This window comes from Rhinoraja longicauda, chromosome 15 (assembly GCF_053455715.1).
Source record: "Rhinoraja longicauda isolate Sanriku21f chromosome 15, sRhiLon1.1, whole genome shotgun sequence".
NCBI classification, from domain to species: Eukaryota; Metazoa; Chordata; class Chondrichthyes; order Rajiformes; family Arhynchobatidae; genus Rhinoraja; species Rhinoraja longicauda.
The window spans coordinates 24,239,074-24,255,722 of record NC_135967.1 but is presented as its reverse complement, the minus strand read 5'-3'; positions in this window follow the sequence as shown (position 1 = coordinate 24,255,722).

Here is a 16,649-nt window from a genome sequence, read left to right as displayed (position 1 = left end):
GACGCAAAGCCCCAACAGAGAGATCTTCAAGACGTTTCAGTTTAATTAGTCATTTATTGAAGTAGTTGTACAAAACAGGTCTGTAACTCCCCAAGAATTCAACTCTCGTCACAGGTCTGGTAAGAACCCTATCTCGCCATACCCCCTGTGTCTGACCCCTCCCACCTCTGCATCTCCAAATTTGGTACCTAGTTCTGGCTCCTCCCAGTCCATTATGCCCATATATGTATTCATCTCACGACAACCCCAAGTGCCCAAAATAATACAGCAAGATACAAATAATATAACATGCTAAAACAGCTAGCACAAACACTAATGGCTCCTACACTAGACGTGCCACCATTGCAGGTTTCCCCATCGTATTAGATGCAATTGACTGCACTTTCCCTGTCTTAAGAACTCTAAATGTAGATATGTGCCATATCCATATTGCGACCTCATTATTCAACTGGTTTGCAATCAAACATAGATGAACTTAATGGTCACCCAGTCAGTTTAAGTTATGTTTTGACTTTGTGCTTTCTATATTTTACACATCAGACCAGACTAATGAGTTTTTGAAGATACCCACTGTCCCTTGTATGCTAGGTTCTCATGTCAGAGCAAGCTTTACACAGAAGCGCAGAGTTCTCACAAATGGAGATAATAGACAATAGACAATAGACAATAGACAATAGGTGCAGGAGGAGGCCATTCGGCCCTTCAAGCCAGCACCACCGTTCAATGTGATCATGGCTGATCATTCTCAATCAGTACCCCGTTCCTGCCTTCTCCCCATACCCCCTGACCATAGATTACCCCCTGTAATTTCCTTGAGCAGTCTTTAGGTGTGCTTCTGATGCACTGCAGTATACTTCAGTGAGGATCTCACTACTGCAGGTTCTTGTCATCATGTTGGCAAGTGCTGGAGATCAAAAGTGGGAAGAATACAAGATTGATGAGAAAAAGGATGAGGAGGAGGAAGAAGAAGGGAGAAGTTGGCATAGACGGGTTTTGTGACACTGTCTTGAAAAAAAGGACTAAGGAAAATAAACTGTTTCCATGTTATTTCCCTGCATAATCAAACACCATTTTCTCTTAAGCTGCACTGCGGGTGGCCATTGAAATCGGCATGCAATCACTTCTATTGACGTGCACTGACACTCGATTAAACAATGAAACCTACAGCCTTTACTATTTTTAGCTTGCAGAACTACAGAACTACAGAAATAAATATATAGTTTTCAAAAAGACCTTTACATTTGAAAAGCCTTCGATAAAAACTATTTTGCAATTGTGAATCTGAAACTCTCTAGCTCCTAACCCAACTTTTCTCCATTGTGACAATTGTTTTTATAAAGCAATTTTCTATGAAGTGAGATTTCTTAAGCACACAACTGCCATGTTACAGCAGAACTACCTGAACTGTGGGGTCCAATGCATTAATTCAATAAGGCCATGAGTTCAATAAGTCCCTGTCACCACAGACAACTAAGGATGACCATTGAGTGCAAGACTCTTTACCCTTTGCTCCTTGTATGACATTTGGCTTGGATAGAGTGGATGTGGAGAGGATATTTCCACTAGCGGGAGAGTCGAGGACCAGAGGTCAGCCTCAGAATTGAAGAACGTTCCTTTAGGAAGAAGATGAGGAGGAATTCCTTTAGTCAGAGGGTGGTGAATCTGTGGAATTCATTGCCACAGAAGGCTGTGGAGACCGTTAATGGATATTTGTAAGGCAGAGATAGATAGATTCTTGATTAGTACAGGCATCAGGGGATTTGGGGCGATGGCAGAAGAATGGAGTTAGGAGGTAAAGATAGATCACTCATGATTGAATGACGGAATAGACTTGATGGGCCAAATGGCTTAATTCTGCTCCTATCACTTATGAACTTGCTTTCCTAATTGCTTGAAGACAATATGCATCATAGCACTCTCTGGCTATTGAAATAATGAGTAGGATAGGAGCACACATTTGGCTTGTGGCCTTTCTTATATGTCTCCAGGGTGCAGTCAGTCATAGCATATTCCGAGCAACACTTCCCAATGTGGTACAATTTTGCCCTCTACAGTTTTTTAATGTTTTCATTATTTCTTCTCTAGTTACTTTTGATTTGTCTGTTCTAAATATTGTTGCTGCTAATATGTGTTAGCTTTACTTTCAGCAGGCCAACAAAATCTGACAGGAAAAAAATCAGTGAGAAAAATGAGTCACAAGAACGGTCATTGTTACATTTCACATAATACACTCTAACTGTAAAACTGTAAAATAGTGTCATTGTGTGTCATTGTGATGCATTTAACAATGTAAGTACATTTTGTTTGTTCTTTGAGTGTGCGTGTACATACATAGATATATATGTGCGTATATATATATATATATATATATATATATATAAAATATATATATATGTGTGTGTGTAAATGTGTAAGCATGTAAGTGTATAAGTATATGTATATGTATATGTATATGTATATGTATATGTATATGTATATCTATATATATATATATATACACCGATGAACCAAAACATTATGACCACTGACAGGTGAAGTGAATAACTATCTTGTTACAATGGGACCTGTCAAGGGGTGGGGTATATTAGACAGCAAATAAACAGTCAGTTCTTGAAGTTGATGTGTTGGATACAGGAGAAATGGGCAGGAGTAATGACCTGAGCGACTTTGACAAGGGCCAAATTGTTATGATCAGACGACTGGGTCAGAGCATCTCTGAAACGGCAAAGCTTGTGGTGTGCTTCCACACAGCAGTGGTGAGTACCTACCGACAGTGGTCCGAGGAGTGACAACCACAAACCGGCGACAGGGTGTTGGGCGCCCAATGCTCATCGATGCGCGAGGGCAACGAAGGCTATCCTGTCTGGTCCAAACCGAAAGAAGGTCTACTGTGGCACAAGTCACAGAAAATGTTAATGGTGGTCACGGGAGGAATGTGTAACAATACACAATGCATCGCACCCTGCTGCGTATGGGGCTGCATAACCACAGACCGGTCAGAGTGCCCATGATGACCCCTGTCCACTGTCAAAAGCGCCTGCATTGGGCCTGCGAGCGTTGGAACTGGACGTTGGAGCAGTGGAAGAAGGTCGCCTGGTCCGATGAGTCCCGTTTTCTTTTAGATCATGTGGATGCCCGTGTACGTGTGCGCCGCTTACCTGATGGAACCAGGATGCACTGTGGGAAGACGACAAGCGGTGTAGGGAGTGTGATGCTCTGGGCAAAGTTCTGCTGGGAAACCCTGGGTCCAGCCATTCATGTGCACGTCAATTTGACACATGTCACCTACCTAAACATCGTTGCAGACCAGGTACACCCCTTCATGGCAATGGTATTCCCTGATGGCAGTGGCCTCTTTCAGCAGGATAATCCGCCCTGCCACACTGCACACATTGTTCGGGAATGGTTTGAGGGACATGATGAAATGTTCACGGTGTTGTCCTGGCCTCCAAATTCTCCAGATCTCAATCTGATTGAGCATCTGTGGGATGTGCTGGATCAACAAGTCCGATCCATGGCGGCTCCACCTCGCAACTTACAGGACTTGAAGGATCTGCTGCTAATGTTTTGGTGCCAGATACCACAGGACACCTTCAGGGGTCTTGTAGAGCCCATGCCTCGGTGGGTCGGAGGTGTTTTGGCGGCACACGGAGGACCAACAGCCTATTAGGCAGGTGGTCATAATGTTTTGGCTCATCAGTGTATATATATATATATTTCTTTATAACATATGTGTGTACTTGTGGGTATGTGTATATATACAATTGACTTTTTTTTCTCTCTTGTTTATCATATTGTTCACAGTGCACTATATTTACATATTCTGCTGTGCTGCAGCAAGTAAGAATTTAATTGTTGTATCTGGGACATATGACAATAAAACACTCTTGTCTCTTGACTCTTATGTCACCATGTACACAAGGAACATATGCTGGAAATATCAGTAATGCACTTACAATGATACACACACACCTATTCTCAAAGTTATTATGTAACAGTTTGCAATTCAGTCTTTTATGCAGGGAGCTAAGACCAAACACGACCTTCAGGCAAGACTTATAGAGCAAGGGCCGGCGGAACATGGGTGAGGATATAATTTAGCTTCTATTTTAAGATTATAGTTGTGAAATCTGAAGGGTTTGGTGATTCATTAAACTCTATTTGGGTTTATTCCATAATTCTATTAGGGTCTTTTAAAGACAATTCAGCAGGATTGCAGCCATTTGTGTAGATACTTGTTTTCGAATCTATACATTTTGCAAAAAAAACAGTTCAAATTCTCAACCTGGTAGTCTCTAAACTCAAATACGTTACATGATTAGTTTAAACTCAATAAATAGACATTTCCTACTGAGAGCTAAGTATTTTGAGATCCTGCAAAATTACACTTCAACGCTTTCATACGTTGACTAATTTAGTAGGCCTGTCTCTAAGCTGTGATGAAAAAAAAAGCTCTTGCACTGTTCTTTGGGGCAGCTCATTATAAAATAGCTAGAGTCCAATAGTTTTATTGTGACATTCCTGGATTTTTATGGGACACATCCTACTCCCATGTAAAGAGCTGATCTTGCATCATTAAACATGGGCTACAATAAATCTTTCATGCAACAAACTTAAAATAAATGGCAAACATCTAAACCTTTGTCAGCACTGGAACTCTGAACAAATGACAGTTCTTTGAAGTGTTTCTTCCCCCTCTCGTGATAGGTAATGCGATGTCTGTTAGGTTAATCTGTAGAATTACTAGTCCTGTCAATTTAGTTGCATTTACATTCCTGCAGGCTACAATAGACTTATGTGTAGTTGGTTGTGTTATCAATCATTAGGTGTTATGTGCCAATGTAGCAGAAGCAGTTCAGTGTGGTTAGAAGTGCCATCAATCTAATAAAAATTCTTCTGCAATTTACTGAATTAGTATACTGGAGCTTTGACACTTTAAAATTGATCCTAATATTAATCTTCAAGCAAGAAGGAACAGAAAATTAAGTGAAAGAGCTACTGTTCGTCAAAGGATTAAAAAAATTCAGAAGTCTAAAATAATATAGAAGTGGATTATAGTGACAGGATCCAGCTACCCATGGGATCCAATGTCAGTAACATTCCTTTGTCCCCCCAATGTCCTAACACTGTCACCAATGCATAGACAGTTGATTGGATCACCCACTGTTTAGTTTAGTTTAGTTTAATTTAGAGATACTGCGCCGAAACAGATCCTTCGGCCCACCGAGTCCACGCCAACCAGTGATCCCCGCACACTAACACTATCCTATATAACTTGGGACAATTTACACATACACCAAGCCAATTAACCTACATGCCTGTATGTCTTTGGAGTGTGGAAGGAATCCGAAGATCTTGGAAAAAACCCACGCAGTAACGGGGAGAACATACAAACTCCGTACAGACAGCACCCGTAGTCGGGATTGAACCCAGGTTTCCAGCAACTACCGCTGCGCCACTGTGCAGCCCTATTCACATAGACTGTGTCTATGAGAATAGGGCCGAGGCTGAGTATTCTGCAGCAAGTTAACCTTCTGTTATCCCAGACCTTTTCCACCATCTGTAAGGCAACACTATTCAATTATCTGGATGAGTGCAGTTCTGTTGATACTCAATGTAGTTGAACAAAGTAAGTTGTCCTGGACAAATCCTCTTGTTTAACACCTAATCTGTCCTCCTCAATGCCCATTCACTTCACTTCTTGCACACTATTGCTACAGTGAATTCAATTTACAAAATACGCTGCTGTTACTTGTTTAGGGTCCTCTGACAACATTTTTCAAACCCACTCTACCACAAAGAAGGACAAAGATGCATGTTGATACTGTACCTTCCACTGCAAATTCTCCTCAAAGGTGTGTAATTGTTTTGGAAACCTATCGCCATAGGTTAATTTTTTCAGAATCAAAATCTAGGAAGTACAGGAGAACCTGCTATAGAAGCACTGAAGTAATTCTAGTGGACAGCTCACCATCACCTTTCCAAGAACCATTTCAAATAAGCACCAATGGTAGGGATTTTCTCCCTGAATTTCCCCCAAACGAAAAATAAATAAAATAAAGTTTGGGTCTGAAGGAAAGATTCTCTCTGGCCACAGACAACATCTTAAAGTCCTTTACCCTTTGGATCCAGGGATTTGTGACTTATTTTATCTATACTCATACAATATCGATAAGAAGAGAAATCTTGGATAATTTAGTTTAGTTTAGTTTAGTTTAGTTTAGTTTAGTTTAGTCTAGTTTAGTTTATTGTCACATGTACTGAGGTACAGTGAAAAGGTTTTGTTGCGTGCTAACCAGTAAGCGGAAAGAAAATACATGATTACAATCAAGCCATCCACAGTGTACAGATACTGTGATAAAGGGAATGACGCGAATGACATTTAGTGCAAGATAAATTCCAGTAAAGTTTGAGCAAAGATATTCAAACGGTCTCCAATGAGGTCGTTGGTAGCTTAGGACTGTTCTCCAATAACAAATCCATCTGCTTGTCAATTATACTCTCACTCAACAAGATTAGATGCAGCTAAGTTAAATGTGCAATACATTATTATTCAATCTGTAATACTTTGATATGATTTTGTAAAGAAAATTCTAAATAAAACAAAAATAATATTATTAAAACAAAATACTGCAGGTGCCTCCAATTTTTAAAAAAAGTTCTAGAAACACTCAGAAGGTTGGGCAGTGTATGACGATATGACTCTATAACTCTTCCCATTAAGCCCTTTTATTACTCACTACTTTGACCGGGTGTTTTACAAAGGAGCTTTTAAGGACAATAAACTTTAGAAATTACCATTGTTGATAAATTTCATCTTTGTCCCTTAAGCTTCCGTGAATTCCTTTGATTTAAAGCACTATCTAAATGCAATTTGTGCTGATGTTGTTCAAAACAATTCTCCTTTTTTACAGGTTAATTGCTCTGTTATTTATATTCAATAGCTTTGACGCCACTATAACTCAAGATAATTATGGCACTTCAATTCAAACATAATCCACATTAACTAAGGATTATTACAAGCAATGTTATATACAACTCAGCAGGATAAATGGGAAATGCAATCAATTTTACAAGAATGATTTATTATTCCCAGCGAATGGATCTTCAGACAGTTGGTTATGCATTTGTTTTGCCAAATTGAAGACAACAATCCCCAGAGCAGACAGTCTGCATTCTCTTTATCATTCTACACTGATAAAACAAAATCATTCCTCAGTAATCAGTAACTGCAAATCTCATTACATTATCAAATGATGCAACAGGGAACAACCACCAATAATTGATATTAATTTGCAGAATTGTATAATAAGGCATTAAGAGAACAGAATAAATATCTCTAGGAAGTGTAGTGCAATGTAGTGCAAAGTGAAGTGCAGTGCAACCACTGTGATTCAAGTCCAATCTACTACTCAGTTTTGAGACTGGGTTTAGGATGGCCGACAAAGGTATTGTTTTGGCAGTGGAGGGGGGGGGGGGGGTATTGGAGGGGAAGGATTATGGGGTGATATTAAACTGGCTCTGAGTAGTGACCATGCCACTGGGACATCTTGCCAACTTTTTGCTGCCTGCCAATGGTTTCTGAACTGGTAGATACCCTTCATGATTTTAAAATAGATCAAAATGACCAAATAGGCAGCGATGGATTTATAGAGACGTACAGCAAGGAAATAGGCCCCTCTGCCATCTTAGTTCATGCAAACTATTATGCAGCCATTTACACTCTGGAAGAAAATGTTGGGAGTTGTGGATGTAGCCTAATCCATCACGCAAACCAGACTCCCCACCATTGATTCCATTCACACCTCACGTTATCTTGGAAAAGCAGCCAACTTAATCAATGATTTGTCCCCGCCCCCAGCCCCCAGTTATTCCTTCTTCTCCCAGATCCCATCGAACAGAAGATATAAAATGGTGGCTGTGCACACACTAGACTTTGGAACAGCTTCTTTCCCTCTATTATCTGGTTTCCGAAAGGTCTTTCCAGAAGCTAATATACTGTCCAATTCGCCTCTACCCCATTGAGGATATTGAACTCTATCTAAGGAACAACGCACTACCATGTTGAGAAATACGGTATATACTGCACTCTATATCTTCTCCCTTGCTCTACTTATTGTACTTGAGCTTGGCTTGATTATATTTATGTATAGTATTATCTGATTTAGTTGGATAACATGGGAAACAAAGTTTTACACTGTTGCTCTGAACATATGACAATAAACACCTAAACATAAACCCAAACACTAATCCTACATTATTAAAAGTAAATTGTGCATTTAATTAAAAATGTTAAAATCCAAAAATTCAATTAACTAATTAGAAACAATAAAATAAACTAAAGTAAATAATGCAATTACCTTTTCCAATTGGGTAAACCACCCCATTTAAATGGCTTGAATAATGGTCTCGACCCGAAACGTCAATCTGAAGAAGGGTTTCGACCTGAAACATCACCTATTCCTTTTCTCCAGAAAACTTTTCTCTGACACGCTGAGTTACTCCAGCTTTTTGTGTTTATCTTTGGTTTAAACCAGCATCTACAGTTCATTCCTACCTATTTAAATGGCTAGTCCTTCTCTGCTACAGCTCTAAAACTGAGGGCTAGATGCAAACTTCTTCCGGGCCCTCTTTTCAACAAGTCACTGCTTCATTCATAGGATCAATGGGGAGCCAGTGATGAAGCAGGACCTGTTGGCATTTGGCCTGAAGTACAGCTTCAGCGTCTGCCTCTGACTGTGCAAGTGCCGAATCTCAGGACTGAGAGGCGAATGGTTGATTGTTAGTGGTTCCATTCTCAACCTATTTGATCCACTACAGAGCTCACAATCGTATGCACCAGCATTGTGAGATATCTTTATATCAGCAGCATCATTGCAGAAGACTGAAAAAGCCAAAGATGCTTACAAGGTCAGCCAGCTGTAAAGGAAAAATAGAATAAATTTCAGGTTAAATTTCCAGCATTTGTCGTATTTTGAAACTCAGAGGAGATTGCCTTTTTTTAAATCATCCAAGCAATTCTTTCAAAATCGGAAAGTTTGCATTTTATATTGCTCTTCAACCCCCATGTGAGAATCTTCTATCTGATTAGTGTGGATGCTGTAGAATCTGTACGGTTAGAACTACGAAATAGCCAAGGACAGAAAACGTTAGTTGGAATTGTGAACAGATCACCAAACAGCAGTAAGGAGGTTGCAGATAGCATCAAACAGTAAATTAGGGATGCGTGTAGCAAAGGTACACCAGTTATCATGGCTGACTTTAATCTACATATAGATTGGGCTAAGCAAATTGGTAACAACGCTGAGGAGGAGGATTTCCTGGAGTGTATAAGCGATGGTTTTCTAAGCCAATATGTAGAGGATGGTGCCAGCAATGGCTGCCTCACCAACAGGCTGTCTGTCCTTTCTTCTGTTTTGCTATTCTAAGTACGTGTTAAAGAGTATATTTTAGTGTTCCTTGGTTTGTTTTATGTGGGGGATGGGGGCTGGGGAAATCTTTTATCACTCTCTTACCTCGACAGAGATGTGTGTTTTTATCTGTATCGTATCTCCGTCCCCACTGCGGCCTAACATCTTGGAGTGGCGCGGCCTTTCCTGGAGACCGACCTGGCGCTTCAACGGCAGGTGTGTATCTGGATCTCAAAAAGCCTTTGACAAGGTCCCACACAAGAGATTAGTGTGCAATATTAGACCACATGGTATTGGGGGTAGGGTATTGACATGGATAGAGAACTGGTTGGCAGACAGGAAGCAAAGAGTAGGAATTAACTGGTCTTTTTCAGAATGGCAGGCAGAGACTAGTGGGGTGCCGCAAGGCTCTAGATGGGACCCCAGTTATTTACTATATATATTAACGATTTAGACGAGAGAATTAAATGTAATATCTCCAAGTTTGCAGATGACACAAAGCTGGGTGGCAGAGTGAGCTGCAAGAAGGATGCTGTGAGGATGCAGGGTGACTTGGATAGGTTGGATGAGTGGGCAGATGCATAGTAGATGCAGTAAAATGTGGATAAATGTGAGGTTATCCACTTTGGTGGCAATAACAGGAAGGCAGATTATTATCTGAATTGTGCCAGATTAGGAAAAGGGGAAGTTCAATGAGACCTGGGTGTCCTTGTACATCAGTCGCTGAAAGTAAGCATGCAGGTACAGCAGGCAGTGAAGAAAGCTAATGGCATGTTGGCCTTCATTGCAAGAGGATTTGAGTTTAAGAGCATGGAGGTTCTACTGCAGTTGTACAGGGCACTGGTGAGACCACCACTGGAGTTTTAGTCTCCTAATTTGAGGAAGGACATTCTTGCTACTGAGGGAGTGTAGTGTAGGTTCACCAGGTTAATTCCTGGGATGGCAGGACTGACATATGAGGAAAGAATGGGTCGACTGGGCTTGTATTCACTGGAATTTAGAAGGATGAGAGGGGGTCTTATAGAAACATATAAGATTCTTAAGGGATTGGACAGGCGAGAAGCAGGAAAAATGTTCCCCATGTTCGGGGAGTCCAGAACCAGGGGTCACAGTTTAAGAATAAGAGGTGGGCCATTTAGGACTGAGATGAGGAAAAACTTTTTCACCCAGAGTGTTGTGAATCTGTGGAATTCTCTGCTATGGAAGGTAGTGGATGCCAATTAACTGGATGTTTTCAAGAGAGGGTTAGATTTAGCTCAAAGGGCTGAAGGAATTAAGGGAAATGGGGGAAAAGCAGGAACGGGGTACTGATTTTCGATGATCAGCCATGATCATATTGAATGGCGGTGCTGGCTCGAAGGGCCGAATGGACTACACCTGCACTTACTTTCTATGTTTCTATGTCTATGTTTCTATGATACTGACATCAGATTATTATTTCCATTGCTTGCTCTGTTTGGTTACCATGTTCTGTACAAAGTTTAAGATGCAATCAGTAGCTTAAAGATAGATAATATTGCAGCTCGATCTACTTGCACTTCACACAAGCTTAATGTTACTGCCCTCTTGTCAAGCATCTCTTGCATGAACAATCTCATGTGCTGCCCCTGTATAATGTATCTTTCTGGACAAATTTTACACCCAGCTGCAAAATTGAGCACAATACATTGCAGAACAGAAACGTTTTATTTTCTTGTCGGGGCTAAGAGGCCCACCCTCAGCTTGTTAAACAGATCTGTTCTGGTTTGCTAAAAAAGCTTTTGTTCAATTTAATGAATTGCTAGCAGCACAGGGATGTGAGGGTGAACTTCATCATTCCTGCCTGTTCAGAAATTATTTGTAATGGATGACAAATAGGTTCATTAGCATCCTAAATTTCCAACATTGTGCACTTCACCCATGTGTCCAAATGAGATAGCTTTATATTTCTTCCAGTAATTCCAACAGTGGACAGGCAGAGACTCATAGAAAACACATATAGTCATAATAGCATTTTTAAAAATACCTTCCAAACGAACTGCTGCTCTATGAAGATGAAAATGACCTTGACTCTTTTGATGCCACTTTTTCTATTAGTACTTTTCTTTTTAATGATCTTCTTGCTTTTCCTGTGAAATCAACATTTAGAGCACTGAGAACTCCTCTCCGCTCTTCTATTTCTACTTTATTGTGAGGTTAAAGACTTCCCCTGCCACCCCCCTTCCATTTTTGGATCTTCTAAACTGCTTATAACCGTTACTCAATGATAGCCCAAAGATCCAGACAGAAGTGCTCCCATGCCATCCTATTTACTTTCCTCCAAAATCATTTGTTAGTTCCTTGCAGGAAAATATTATTTCCATCAATAAATTGATGAAATAGATTCATTTTTTGACTTGGAATAGCTTGTGCTGGATTTTATTTTGTTCCTTTAGAGGATTCAAGGCCATCAAGGTCCCTTCTAAGCAGAGGAAAAGAGTTGGAGGTAAAGTAAGGTAAAGTAAGGTAAAGTATTCTTACCCTGATTAATTTCTGAAAAGACCTAAATCCCACAGCTTTTAACACTGTAAAGGTTTGAATAAAGGTCCCAACAGGAAATGTCACCTATCCAAGTTCTCCCGAGATGCTGCCTGACCCGCTGTGACTCCAGCATTTTGTGTCTTTAAAAAAAACCTCTGTCCTGTTTTTATTAGGAGATGTGCAATGCTTCTGGTATCAAATTGCATTTGAGTAGCTGTCTGACACACCAGCCTCCACAACCCTTGATGACCTTGTGAGGCTAATGTCAGAACATTCTTCAAGGGGGTGGATCCATGCAAAGTATCTGGTCCAGATAGTATACCTGGCTGAGTGTTAAAAACCTATGACAAACTGGCTGGAGTATTCAAGGACATCTTCAACCCTTTGCTTCTGTGGTCTGAGGTTCCCACCTACTTCAGCAAAAGGCAACTAATGTACTGTCCAAGAAGAGTATTCTGAACTGTCTGGTAACACTTACATCCACCATGGAAGTCTAGTTGCAGTTGCAAAGGGAGGTATAGATGCCCAGGTCTTTTTAATGTTGATGAGTAATGATGTGGAAATGGCTTTCAGCCCAAGTTTGCACATTCTATTTTCCCCTGCAGATTGGATTGAAAGTGTTGCAGTTTTACTCTTCAGGTTATTGGTTAATACAAACCATGGGGACCTGACTTCTAACATTTGAGGCATGCTGCGTACAAAATATTCCTTAAAAATTGTTCTTTATTGAGGTTTAAATGTCTTAAATGTCTCAATTGGCCGCTTGTACCCTTTATCCGATGCTTAGCTTATCTTTACACTTTCATGCCTCTGTAGTTTTATTTGTCTTTGACATTTCTAAGAAGAATCAACTGTAAACAAAAAGTTAAGTAGTGCAAAAATAGAAAAATAGAATGTCAGCGATATATACAAAAATATACTAAATTTGTTTATAGGTTCAGAGTTTTCTGAGAATATATGTGCTTTACTTCCATTAAGATAATCCATTATCATGGGAATCTTTGAATGCCAGGATTATTGTTTATTAAATCAAAGAACACAATGTCTTATATTTGACTGTTATGCATTCAGGACACTTTAGCTGTTCATTGGAAAGGGCATAAGAGGTGTAACAGACTCATGAGTTCAAAGGTAGCAGTGGGAATGTTGCTCCTTCAGAATTTTTAGTTTACTGCAAGTGAGATTGTTTTCAGGGTTTTTGAAGCCAGGGAAGCATATATGAACCTGATGATGAGAAGCATCAAGAGACAACAAAGATATATTGCAAAACTACAGATCATTTTCTAACCAAAATGTTGCCTGACTTGGAACATCCACCTGACATTATCCATCCAAATGCTGGAAACACTAATATTTTTAACTGATCAGATAAAGAACACAATGGTGGCGCTGCCCTAGCAGCTGCGGCTTACCTGCGGTCCATTTGTCTTTGTGTTTTTTGTTGATTTTTTGTCTTAATTGTAGTTGTGATGTGTGTTTGTGTACTATGTGTGTATGTGGGGGGGGAGGGGGGGAACTGTAAAATTGTAAATAGGTGTCCCTTCCGAACGGAGACCCGACCTTTGTTTTCTGGGTGTTGTCTCCGTTCCTGCTGCGGCCTACCATCGGCCCAACTCCTGGAGCTGGCGGCCTCCAGGGCTCTGGTTCGCTGAGCCCGCGGACCGGACTTACCATCACTGGAGCCGGCAGTCTTCGGAGGCTGCGGGAGCGGCTGCGACTCGCCTTAGGCTCGGGCCGCATGGATGCCGACATCGGGAGCTCTGGCAGCGGCAGCGTGTTCGCCCGCCCCGAATTGCGGACTAAAATAGGCCGCGGGATTTTTCTCTGCTGGGCGGGGGCTTCAATGTCGGGAGCCACGACCGCCCCGACGTGCAGCAACAGCGGCAGCGTGTTCACCCGCCCGGATCGGACTTATCATCGGCGGAGCCGGCCGTCTTCGGAGGCTGCGGGAGCCGCTGGGACTCGCCTTGGGCCGGCCCGCTGCGGACCGTCCGGCGCGGCCTGCAACCACAACAACCTGACTGCGGGAGAAGACGGCAGGAGAAGGGAAAGACATTGTGGCCTTCCATCACAGTGAGGAGAGGACTGGAGGAGACTCACTGTGATGGATGTTTCTTTGATGGATGTTTCTTTTTTTGTGTGTTTTTGGGGTTGTGTAATTTTAATGCCTATTTAATGCTTTTATTGTTGGACTGTGGGTGACTGAATTTCGTCCAATATTGGATGACAAATAAAGCTATCTTGAATCTTGAATCTTGAATCTTGAAGAACTGTTCTGTTCACCAAGCAAACATCTTTAAATACCCATAAACAGGGAATTAAATTAGTGTATTGCCAACATTTTGCTTTTCTTACTTATGAAGAATACAGTAAATTTAAGGCAAGTCAGAGACAATGGACAATAGACAATAGACAATAGACAATAGGTGCAGGAGTAGGCCATTCAGCCCTTCGAGCCAGCACCGCCATTCAATGCGATCATGGCTGATCACTCTCAATCAGTACCCCGTTCCTGCCTTCTCCCCATACCCCCTCACTCCGCTATCCTTAAGAGCTCTATCCAGCTCTCTCTTGAAAGCATCCAACGAACTGGCCTCCACTGCCTTCTGAGGCAGAGAATTCCACACCTTCACCACTCTCTGACTGAAAAAGTTCTTCCTCATCTCCGTTCTAAATAGCCTACCCCTTATTCTTAAACTGTGGCCCCTTGTTCTGGACTCCCCCAACATTGGGAACATGTTTCCTGCCTCTAATGTGTCCAATCCCCTAATTATCATATATGTTTCAATAAGATCCCCCCTCATCCTTCTAAATTCCAGTGTATACAAGCCCAATCGCTCCAGCCTTTCAACATATGACAGTCCCGCCACTCCGGAAATTAACCTAGTGAACCTACGCTGCACGCCCTCCATAGCAAGAATATCCTTCCTCAAATTTGGAGACCAAAACTGCACACAGTACTCCAGGCGCGGTCTCACCAGGGCCCAGTACAACTGTAGATGGACCTCTTTGCTCCTATACTCAACTCCTCTTGTTATGAAGGCCAACATTGCATTGGCTTTCTTCACTGCCTGCTGTACCTGCATGCTTCCTTTCATTGACTGATGCACTAGGACACCCAGATCTCATTGAACTCCCCCTCCTCCTAACTTGACACCATTCAGATAATAATCTGCCTTTCTATTCTTACTTCCAAAGTGAATAACCTCACACTTATCTACATTAAACTGCATCTGCCATGTATCCGCCCACTCACACAACCTGTCCAAGTCACCCTGCAGCCTTATTGCATCTTCCTCACAATTCACACTACCCCCCAGCTTAGTATCATCTGCAAATTTGCTAATGGTACTTTTAATCCCTTCGTCTAAGTCATTAATGTATATCGTAAATAGCTGGGGTCCTAGCACCAAACCTTGCGGTACCCCACTGGTCACTGCCTGCCATTCCAAAAGGGACCCATTTATCCCCACTCTTTGCTTTCTGTCTGTCAACCAATTCCATGTCAGTACCCTACCCCCAATACCATGTGCCCTAATTTTGCCCACTAATCTCCTATGTGGGACCTTGTCGAAGGCTTTCTGAAAGTTGAGGTACACCACATCCACTGACTCTCCCCTGTCAATTTTCCTAGTTACATCCTCAAAAAATTCCAGTAGATTTGTCAAGCATGATTTCCCCTTCGTAAATCCATGCTGACTCGGAATGATCCTGTTACTGCTATCCAAATGCTCAGCAATTTTGTCTTTTATAATTGACTCCAGCATCTTCCCCACCACTGATGTCAGACTAACTGGTCTATAATTACCCGTTTTCTCTCTCCCTCCTTTCTTAAAAAGTGAGATAACATTTGCTATCCTCCAATCCACAGGAACTGATCCTGAATCTATAGAACATTGAAAAATGATCTCCAATGCTTCCACTATTTCTAGAGCCACCTCCTTAAGTACCCTGGGATGCAGACCATCAGGTCCTGGGGATTTATCAGTCTTCAGTCCCATCAGTCTACCCAAAACCATTTCCTGCCTAATGTGGATTTCCTTCAGTTCCTCCATCACCCTAGGTTCTCCGGCCCCTAGACGATTCAGAGGGTTAATTCCTGGGGTAAAGGTTTGTCTTATTAAAAGTATTAAACAGGTTGGCTCTTTGCTCATTGTATTTCAGAAGAATGAGTAGAGATCTTTTTAAACATATAAGAATTTAAGAGAAAAAAAATCACAGAAACGTTGGAAGAACTCAGCCAGTCGAGCAGCATCTGTAGACACTGGGTCTGTGACTCTTCCTCGGAACTAACTCGGAAAATCAGTGAGGGGTTGGTAAGATTTTGGGAGAATTTTTCCCTTCTCGGTGCAGTCTAAAACTTATACCTTAAAATAAGCACCCCTTTGGTGTCTTGGCTTCAGAACAATGAGTTGTTCATTTGATATGGAGACAAGATACTTCACATATATCATACATAATCCACAATTTGCTGCACTGGCATGTTGGCATTCAGTGACTCAAGTACAAGGACACCTTGGCTCTGTTGAGCAATAATGTTGCCCAATGTCCCGCCATTTAAAAATACTGTGGATTGTTGTGACAAATAATAGATAACTTCACATTTTCCACATTATATTGCATCGACCACGTTCTTAACCTCATAATCAGTTTTCATGTTCCTTTTCATTTTTTTTTAATATCCTCCTCTCAACTCACAATCCCATCTAGTTTTGTATCTTTTGCACACTGGAAATATGA